Raw genomic sequence first — 10,013 nt, 5'->3', positions numbered from 1 at the left:
CTCTGGGAATGGATTTAATCTGCATAGAACGTAACAGCAGTATAAGTGGGTACAGATACATAAGAAGATTGGGGAGTTATACATGTGAGCATATATTCGTATAAGTACCTGCAAGAACTAGTGAGGAATATTTAGAGAAGATCTAAAGAGAGTCTGTGTAGGGTATTACAACTATAATTTTATAAAAGGGTTAAGCTCCAACTAAGTGTTCTTAGTAGACATTCTTAAAAGGAATTTATTATTTCATTTAAGATTTGGTTTAGGAGATGAAAGGTGTTGAAAAATCAAACAGAGTTCCTCTTGGTCTGGTAAGTATTTCTGTTTCTTTTCTTTCTAAGCTACAGAAAAATTCTTGAAATCTTCAACTAAAACAGGTATCTATCCTTACTCAGGTAAAGATAGGAAGCTAAACCTGTAACCAAAACAAATGAAGCTTACAGATCAAAATACAAAGATTCTAACATTTTTCCTAGATTGATTCTCCATTTTTCCTAACCCTGCCTTCCATTTTCCCCTGCAAATATATAGCTGGCAGCAGGGTAAATGGATTTGCCTCTACATTGAAATTTGTATATTTTGATATTAATTAATCCAGGGAAAGTTAAGCTATAACTGATTCATTAATTTTCAATTAGTTTTATTCATTAAACAGTCCATCTATTTCATTGGTGACACAAAGGACAAATATGGATATCTACTTAAGGAAATCAAGAGTTGTTTCATAGAGGAGATGATACTTGAGCTAAGAGTTAATTAATAAATAGTATTTGTTAAATGGTAAAGTCATTGTAATGGAAGAAAATCTAAAAGAAACAAGATACAAGCATAGGAAAGTACAAAATACATGTTGTAGCATTTAAAAATGTTTTATAGAATTCCAAAATGCATTTCTTCATTACTAGGAAAGTTTGTAAGGAAGATTGAAGTGAAAGACATCAATAATATTAATAACATATAGTTATGTAGTGCTTCCTATATGCCAAGAATCTTTGTAAGCATAATGTTTTAAAATAATGCTTTCAAGTACTATTTTTCAAGTAATCCTCTTATTACCCATAGGAGGAAAGATGATTATCATCCCTATTGATTACTTGTAGCAAATAAGGCCTAGAAAAGTTTTAGTAACTTGGAAGACCCACATTGTTAGTAAGTGCTGGAGCTTAGACTTAATTTCCAAATCCATGTTCTTAACTACTGTACTAAGAATTTTTCCATGTAGATAAAGCATATACCCCTGGTAGTTTCATGTGATCTTCATGCTGGGAAGTATAAAGCACTACAGCTATTAATACATAGGGGTTTTTTTTTTGTTATAATTTCATGAAAACAAAGACAAAAAATATTTAGATTTTATACTAAAGCATGAATTTGGAGGTAGAAAGATCTAAGTTAGAAAAAGCCATTAGTATAAATTTCAACAATATAGTACAAAAGAGACTGAAAAGGGAAATCCTGGAGATGAGAGAAGGGAATGGAGAGGAGTTCAGAGGCTGAATCTACATGAGTTAGCCATTAAATGGAGGAGAGACTTTTAAGAAATAGAAAAGCATTTTGTTTTTTCCCTAGAGAAATGATATTTTGCTGTCATTTACAAAAAATAGACATAAAGTTTCTCTCATAGAAGTCCTAAACTCACTGGTATATATTGGTCATGTTGTTCATAATGCTGAATTGAAAAAGACTAACAGAAAGCTATGGCTTCCCCAGTGGTCAGCAGTAGAGAATCCACATGCAATGCAGAAAACAAGGGTTAGATCACTGGGCCAGGAAAATCCCCTGGAGGAGGGCATAGCAACCCATTCAGTATTCTTGCCTGGAGAATCCCATGGACAGAGAAGCCTGGTGGGCTACAGTTCATGCAAAGAGTTGGACACGACTGAAGTGACTGAGAATGCATTCATGCAACAGAAAAAGATAAAGCCAGATTAGTCATTTACTACATTTTCCTGAATCAGATGGACTTATCCAGCACCCCCATTCCACAGTGAGGTCACCTACCATTCCTAATCAAAAGTAGAATCCACCCTTAAGGATGGCTATTGTTTTTCAGACTTTGCTCCACTTGTTCCCCAGTTAGAAAATATATTATGTCTTTTTATAATTTTACCTCTTTTAGTTTTGAAAATCTAGATGGAAGATAATTTTGAAGCCGGGAATCTCATTCATCAAACTAAAGTCACCCCATGGTGAAGAGAAGAAGATTCTGAGATAATTTGTTGGATTGGACATCAACACAGATTCTGAAGTGGAAAAAGATGTTAAAGATAATTGAAAAGTATAAAAGCTATATACTATCTATATGAATACTGCAGGAATTTTATATGTAAGAGAAAGATAAACTTCCAAAAGATTAAGATAGTGTTTTTTAAATGGACATTACAGGCAAACATATATAATGAAACATGTACAAATACTTCCATGACAGAAAGAATGAACTTGAAAAACAGGAAACTGAGCTATGTAATAATATCCAAGGGTAGCATATGTAGGAAAAGGTGGTTAAGGGTGACATAAAATAAGGAGAGAGATGCATTAGGTATTTGGACAATCACCACAGTTTTATTAAAAAAATAATTCAAAATGATTTGAATTTATTACATAATTTCAACACATTCATGTATTTCCTGTCCAAGAAACCCTTGCTTTTTATAATTTCTTCAAGATTGGGTTAGGTCAGAATGTTGAAAACATTTACCCTCATCTTATTGAAGTATAAAAAATAGAGAAAAAATATATTTTATGTTATAAATACCAATATGAAATATATGAGAGCCAGATTTTTTTTTCATTTCTAAAATTTTTATTTAATAAATGGTACAAAGCACAATGCCAAAAACATTAACAGTTAAAATTTCACCAAAAGAAAAAATATTATAGAATACACAGTTGTAAAATGCTACATTATTTTACAACTGCCTCAGGCTGCAAAAAGAAAAAAACCCAATGCCATACCTAAGTTATCCCTCTTCAAAATAATGCCATTTATGTTATAAACCATGAGCACCCCATCAAAAGATGGGAATATCTTAAGTTGAATCCCAGTGAATAAATATAAGTATTTATTCAATATGAAATATATTTGAAGTATCTTTATCCTTGTGTTAATAATTTTTCATACATTTGACTAAAATAATAGTCATTAAGATAAATTTTTCCTTTACACATTTTCAAATAAATATATTACTAAGCAGAATTTAATAATAGAAAAATTATTACAGGGGTAAAATACATCATTTTTCTTTTGGGTATATTATTATATCAAGTAAAATTTTCCTGTATCAAAATTGGCAGTTCTAAATGTTCATAAGACATTTTGATTCATGTATTATTTCTATTTTTCTAGCCCTAAAAGATCTAATTATACTCAAGTTTATGGGGGAAAAAAATCCCTAGCATTATCTCTGAAATAGAGGTAAGATTTAATACTTTGTGACATCATTTCTGTATGCTTGATATGTATATTTTTAACATGACACATAATATGACCCTGCCCGGTAGATCATTGTCTCCTTGACATTAAGGACCTTATTTTATCAGTTCTTATCTAAACCAGTGCTTATTAGAGCACTTGGAGTAGTTAGTATGCATTTCTTTTTTGCTTGATCTCCTGGTTAAATGGTTTCTGAGTAAGGATACAAGAAAAATACTTGGAATCATCTTTTTAATATTTATTTATTTGACTCTACCACATGCAGAATCCTTTAGTTGCAGTATGTGGGAGGTGGGGGGGGGGGCGCGGGGACAGAGAAGATCACAGAAATCATCACTGAAAAGTGAAAGTGAAAGTCACTCAGTCCTGTCCAACTCTTTGTGACCCAATGGACTTTGCAGCCCATGGAATTCTCCAGGCCAGAGTACTGGAGTGGGTAGCCATTCCCTTCCCAAGGGGATCTTCCCAATCCAGGGATCAAACCCAGGTCACTGAAATCTGAGACAAATCATTCAGGGAGCATGTATCTGCCTTCCTGGACCCACTTAATTGCTCCATGGAAAAATGTATATGTCTGTCAAAATGCCATTTGAAACCACAGTTAACCACTGATGTTATGAATCTAGGTGAGAACAGGAAACAAGAGAAACAATGAACACAAACCACCAACTTGAATCAGAAGATCTAAACCAGGCAGTTCTAAGCCAACAAGCTCCAGCTCAATGGCACAGTCTTCACATCAGTGCTGACAATAATTGGGATCCCTGGCCTGGAGTCTGTGCAGTTCTGGATCAGCATTCCCTTTTGTGCCAGGTACATCATTGCCCTACTTGGGAATTTCCTAATCCTGGTCATTATCAAATCTGAGCCCAGCCTCCATGAACCCATGTATCTTTTCCTGGTAATGCTTGGAGTGACAGACATTACTCTCAGTATCTGCATCCTACCAAAAATGTTAGGAGTATTCTGGTTCCATTCACCTAAAATACTTTTGATGCCTGTGTCTTTCAGATGTGGCTTATCCACACCATTCGATATATTGAGTTAGGTATCCTGCTGGCCATAGCCGTGGACTGCAATGTAGCAATCTGTGATCCTTTGAGACAGGCAAACATTTTACCCACAAATTTCTCACTCAGATTGAGGTTGGAGTGACACTCAGAGGAGGCGTCCTCATAGCTCTGTGTGTCATCCTGATCAAATGCCGGCTGAAACGCTATTGGACAACTGTGGTCTTCCATTCATACTGTGAGCACATGGCCATTGTGAAGTTGGCAGCAGAAGAAATTCGAATTAACAAAATCTTTGGTCTGTGTGTGGCTTTCAGTATATGGTTTTGATGTAATCTTCATCATACTCTCTTACATTCAAATATTTGTAACTGTCTTCAATCTGCCTCAAAAGGAAGATAGACTCAAAGCTTTTAAGACTTGCATTGCCCACATCTGGGGGCAAAATTCCTTGAATTTTATCCCCTACGTTTCTTCTCTTTTTTTACACACGGTTTCGGGTTCCATACTCCATCTTACATTCATATTCATCTATCAACACTTTACCTACTTGTCCCACCATTTCTCAACCCTATTGCTTATGGTGTGAAGACCAAACAGGTTTGAGATCGAGTGTCCATGATTTTCCACTCTAAGAATGCATCTTGAGCTCTCATTTATATCAAATAACATTAATTCAACCTGATAAGCAGAAGTCTTTGGTGAGATTATGTGCTTTGTTATGTTCATTATTTTTTTCTGAAATAGAGGGCTCTAGATTTTACATTTGTGATACTAGAGTTCTGATTTCTATTCAAATGTTCTAGTTTCATCCTTTTACACATAGTTGACCAGTTTTCCCAGCACTATTTGTTAAAGAGACTCTCTTTTCCCCATTGTATATTTTTGACTCCTTTGTCCATGCTGCTGCTGCTGCTAAGTCGCTTCAGTAGAGTCCAACTCTGTGTGACCCCATAGACGGCAGCCCACCAGGCTCCACCGTCCCTGGGATTCTCCAGGCAAGAACACTGGAGTGGGTTGCCATTTCCTTTTCCATAGGTGCATGGATTTATCTGTGGGCTTTCTATTTTGTTCCACTGATCTGTATTTCTGTCTTTGTGCTAGTACCATATTGTCTTGATGACTGTAACTTTGTAGTGTAACTGAAGTCAGAAAGGTTAATTCCTCCATTTCCTTTCTTCTTTTTCAAGATTGCTTTGGCTATTCAAGGTTTTTTGTGTTTCCATACAAATTGTATAATTATTTGTTCTAGTTTTATGAAAAATACCATTTGTAGCTTGATAGGGATTGTGTTGATTCTATAGATTGCTTTGGGTAGTATAATGGAACTTTCTTTATTAAAAAATATTACTTATATATTAAATCTTAAGTCAAAACAAGTATATTAAATGCTTACCGTTTTATGTTTATTTAATCTCTTGTCTTCAATACAAATTCCCATTTGAACTTCAGTTGTATAATAATAAATCTATTACACTTTCACTACATTTAATATTTTAATGATACCATGTGTTTACTTTGTATAATATTATAAATGCAAATTATAAGTACATTTTAATGCATAAATTATAAATAGACAATGTTTAACTGATAATTGCCTAGTGAAGATTTTTAAGGCCTTAATTAAAATAATGATGACAATTAGTATATTCATAACCAACAGCATAGATGATTTTGTTTCATATACAATATAATTCATTACACTGATATTTTTATGCAATAGTACTGATGCCACTTCATATTTTTAAACAGAGGCTAAAATATCAAGATATATTATACTTTTAAGAAATGTCCCCAAAAGCTGTTTAACTAAAAGCAAATCTTCATAATTTCTTCCTCTGTGGCACTTATTGGCTAAATATATGCCAAGTACTTTCTAACACAATACATTAAAATAAACTCAAAATGGATTAAAGCTCAAGTGTAAGACCAAAAACTGTAAAACTCTTAGAGGAAAATATAGGCAGAACAGTCTCTGATATAAATCACAGCAAGATCCTCTATGACCCACCTCCCAGAGTAATGGAAAAAAAACAAAAATAAACAAATGAGACCTAATTAAGCTTAGAACTTTTGCACGATGAAGGAAACTATAAGCAAGGTGAAAAGGCAGCCTTCACAATGGGAGAAAATAAGAGCAAATGAAACAAGTGACAAAGAATTAATCTTCAAAATATACAAGTAGCTCATGCAGCTCAATACCAGAAAAACAAACAACAAACAATCAAAAAGTGGGCCAAAGAACTAAATAGACATTTCTCAAAAGAAGACATACAGATGGCTGTTGAACACATGAAAAGATTCTCAACATCACTCATTATTAGAGGAATGCAAATCAAAACCACAGTGAGACATCATCTAACGCCAGTCAGAATGGCTGCCATCAAAAAATCTACAAACAATAAATTCTGGACAGTGTGTGGAGAAAAAGGAAACCTCTTAAACTGTTGGTGGGAATGAAAACTGGTACAGCCACTATGGGAGAACAGTGTGGAGATTCCTTAAAAATTGGAAGTAGAACTGCCATTCGACCCAGAAATTCCACTGCTAGGCATACACACTGAAGAAACCAAAACTGAAAGAGACACATGTACCCCAATGTTCATTGCAGCACTGTTTACAATAGCTAGGGCATGGAAGAAACCTAGATGTCCATCAGCAGATGAATGGATAAGGAAGTTATGGTACATACACACAATGGAATATTACTCAACTGTAAAAAAGAATACATTTGAGTCAGTTCTAATGAGGTGGTTGAAACTGGAGCTTATTATACAGAATGAAGTCAGTCAGAAAGAGAAATACCAATATGGTATGTTAACGCATATATATGGAATTTAGAAAGATGGTAATGATGATTCTATATGCAAGGTAGCAAAAGAGATACAGAGGTAAAGAACAGATTTTTGGAGTATGTGGTAGAAGGTGAGGGTGGGATGATTTGAGAGAATAGCATTGAAACATGTATATTACTGTATGTAAAATAAATGAACAGTGGAAATTTGATGCATGAAGCAGGGCAGTCAAAGCCAGTGCTCTGGGACAAACCAGTGGGATGGTGTGGGGAGGGAAGTGGTAGGGGGTTCAGGATGGGGCAACACATGTGTACCTGTGGCTGATTCATGTCAATTTATGGCAAAAAGCACCACGATATTGTAAATTATCCTCCAATTAAAATAAACAAATTTTAAAAAAAGCAATTCTATATTTTAAGAAGAAACAACTAGTACTGTAAGGAGGAATATGTATATGTATATAAACACATATTTCATGGTTTTGTTGTTAATTCTGTGTTGCCTGGATCTGATAGCTAAAATAATTGTCACATGTGGATGTATAATTAGAAATGGACATGAAGGTTTTTTATAGAAACTTTAAAAGGAAGATTTAAATTTGAAATGTAGCTGTAGGCTGATTAAGACAGCTATTCATGGAAATTAGTGACTTTGACCTAATATATGATCAACTGACAAATGATAGCAATCAGAATATTTGGATATGTGTATTTGGACCCTTTCCTTCATTCTCTATGCTGCTTCCTGGCTAGCTCATGTTTATATCATGTCCTTTGATAAGAAGGACATATCTTCATTCCACATAATGGATGAAGCATAGTGTCAGATTTGTAAGGGCAAAAAGTAGCAGTTTCTCAATCTTAATATTTTTAGATAATATAATTGATTTTTTTCACTCACCACCAAAAACTTATTTTCTGTTACCATATCCCTTTACCCATTTTGCTCTACCTGACCCCCATCCCCCTCAGTCTCTTCCCTTCTGGTAACCACTCCTCTATTTTTCTCTATCTATATGTTTGTTTTGTTTATCTTAGTTTTTATTTTGGGCTCCACTGGTAGCTCAGACTGTAAAGAATCTGTCTGCAGTGTGAGAGACTCGGGTTCCATCCCTGGGTTGGAAAGATCCCCTGGAGAAGGGAATGACAACCCACTCCAGTATTCTTGCCTGGAAAAACCCATGGACCAAGGAGCCTTGTGGACTGAAGTCCATGAGGTTGCAGAGTCAGACACAACTGAGTGACTAACAGTTAAATAGTTTTTATTTGTTTGGATATTATACATATGTATGTATGTGTAAATATATATATTTAGCATAGGAGTGAAATCATAGGGTTATTTGTCTTTCTCCATTTGACTTATTTCACTTAAATTAACATAATACCCTTAAGGTCCATCCATGTTGTCACATATGAGATTTCTTCTTTTTATGGCTGAAGAGTATTTTATTGCATATGCATTGTGCTTGTGCTCAGTTGCTTCAGTCATGTCCGACTCTTCGTGACCCTGTAGACTGTAGCCCACAGGTTTCTCTGTCCATGAAATTCTCCAGGGTATCGTCTGGATCCAGGGATCAAACCCAGGTCTCTTTCACTGCAGGCAGATTCTTTACCATCTGAGTCACCAGGGAAGCCCTGTATATACATACCACATATTATTTATCCATTCAATTGTTGATGGGCTCTTAGGTTGTTTCTTTATCTTGGATATTGTGCATAATGTCATGATTAGCATAAGCGTGCAAATATCTTTTTGGATTAGTGCTTCTGTATTGTACCTCACGGAGATCCAACCAGTCCATTCTAAGGGAGATTAATACTGGGTGTTCATTGGAAGGACTGATGCTAAAGCTGAAACTCCAATACTTTGGCCACCTCATGCGACGAGTTGACTCACTGGAAATGACTCTGATGCTGGGAAAGGTTGGGGGAGGGAGGAGAAGGGGACGACAGAGAATGAGATGGCTGGATGGCATCACTGACTCTGTGGACATGAGTTTGAGTGAACTCCGGGAGTTGGTGATGGACAGGGAGGCCTGGCGTGTTGTGGTTCATGGGGTCGAGGAGAGTCGGACATGACTGAGTGACTGAACTGAACTGAACTGATTCTTTGGATAAATAACCTGAAGTGAGATAGCTGGATAATGGATCTTTGCTGATTTCATACAAATTATTATTTTTTCTTTCTTTGAAAAATACCCCTGGAATTTTGACAGGAATAGCATTAAATATGTAAATCCCTTTAGGAAATAAGGGCATTTTGAAGTGTTAATTCTTTTAACCAAGAATACAGAATACCCTTCCATTTGTTGAGTATTCATCCACTCCTTTAAAAAATGTATTATAATTTTCAATGTACGATTCTTTCACCTGCTTGGTTGAATTTATTCCCCACAACTTTATTGTATTCATTCCTTATTTCTAAAAATTTTGATGGAGTTGTTAGAGTTTTCTGTGTATAACATCATGTCATCCACAAATTGAGCTTCACTTCTAACCAATTTGAATGAGTTTTATTTCTTTTTCTTACATAATTGCTTTGGTTAGGGTTCCAATACTATGCTTAACAGGACTGGCAAGAGTGAATATTCTTGTCTTGTCTTGTTCTTGATATTAGAGGAATGTCATTAGTTTTTCACCATGGATTGTGATGTTAGCTGTGTGTTTGTCGCAAATGCCTTTTGTTATGTTGAAGTGCATTCTTTCTATTCATATTTTATTGAGGTGAAATGTTGCTACAGACTTAAATACTGTCTTTAGTGTCATATAAAAAGAGATC

At 35.1% G+C, this 10,013-nt stretch overlaps 1 pseudogene; it reads left to right on the top strand.

Moving 5' to 3' along the window:
• Nucleotides 1–266: 266 nt before the first annotated feature.
• LOC129553623 (olfactory receptor 52A5-like) lies at nt 267–5,046 on the top strand (annotated as a pseudogene).
• The last annotated feature ends 4,967 nt before the right edge of the window (nt 5,047–10,013 follow it).

Source organism: Moschus berezovskii, chromosome 14, assembly GCF_049115385.1.
Source record: "Moschus berezovskii isolate FMDL1 chromosome 14, NW_MosBer_1.0, whole genome shotgun sequence".
In the NCBI taxonomy this organism is placed as follows: Eukaryota; Metazoa; Chordata; class Mammalia; order Artiodactyla; family Moschidae; genus Moschus; species Moschus berezovskii.
This window is presented reverse-complemented; position numbering and strand designations above follow the sequence as displayed.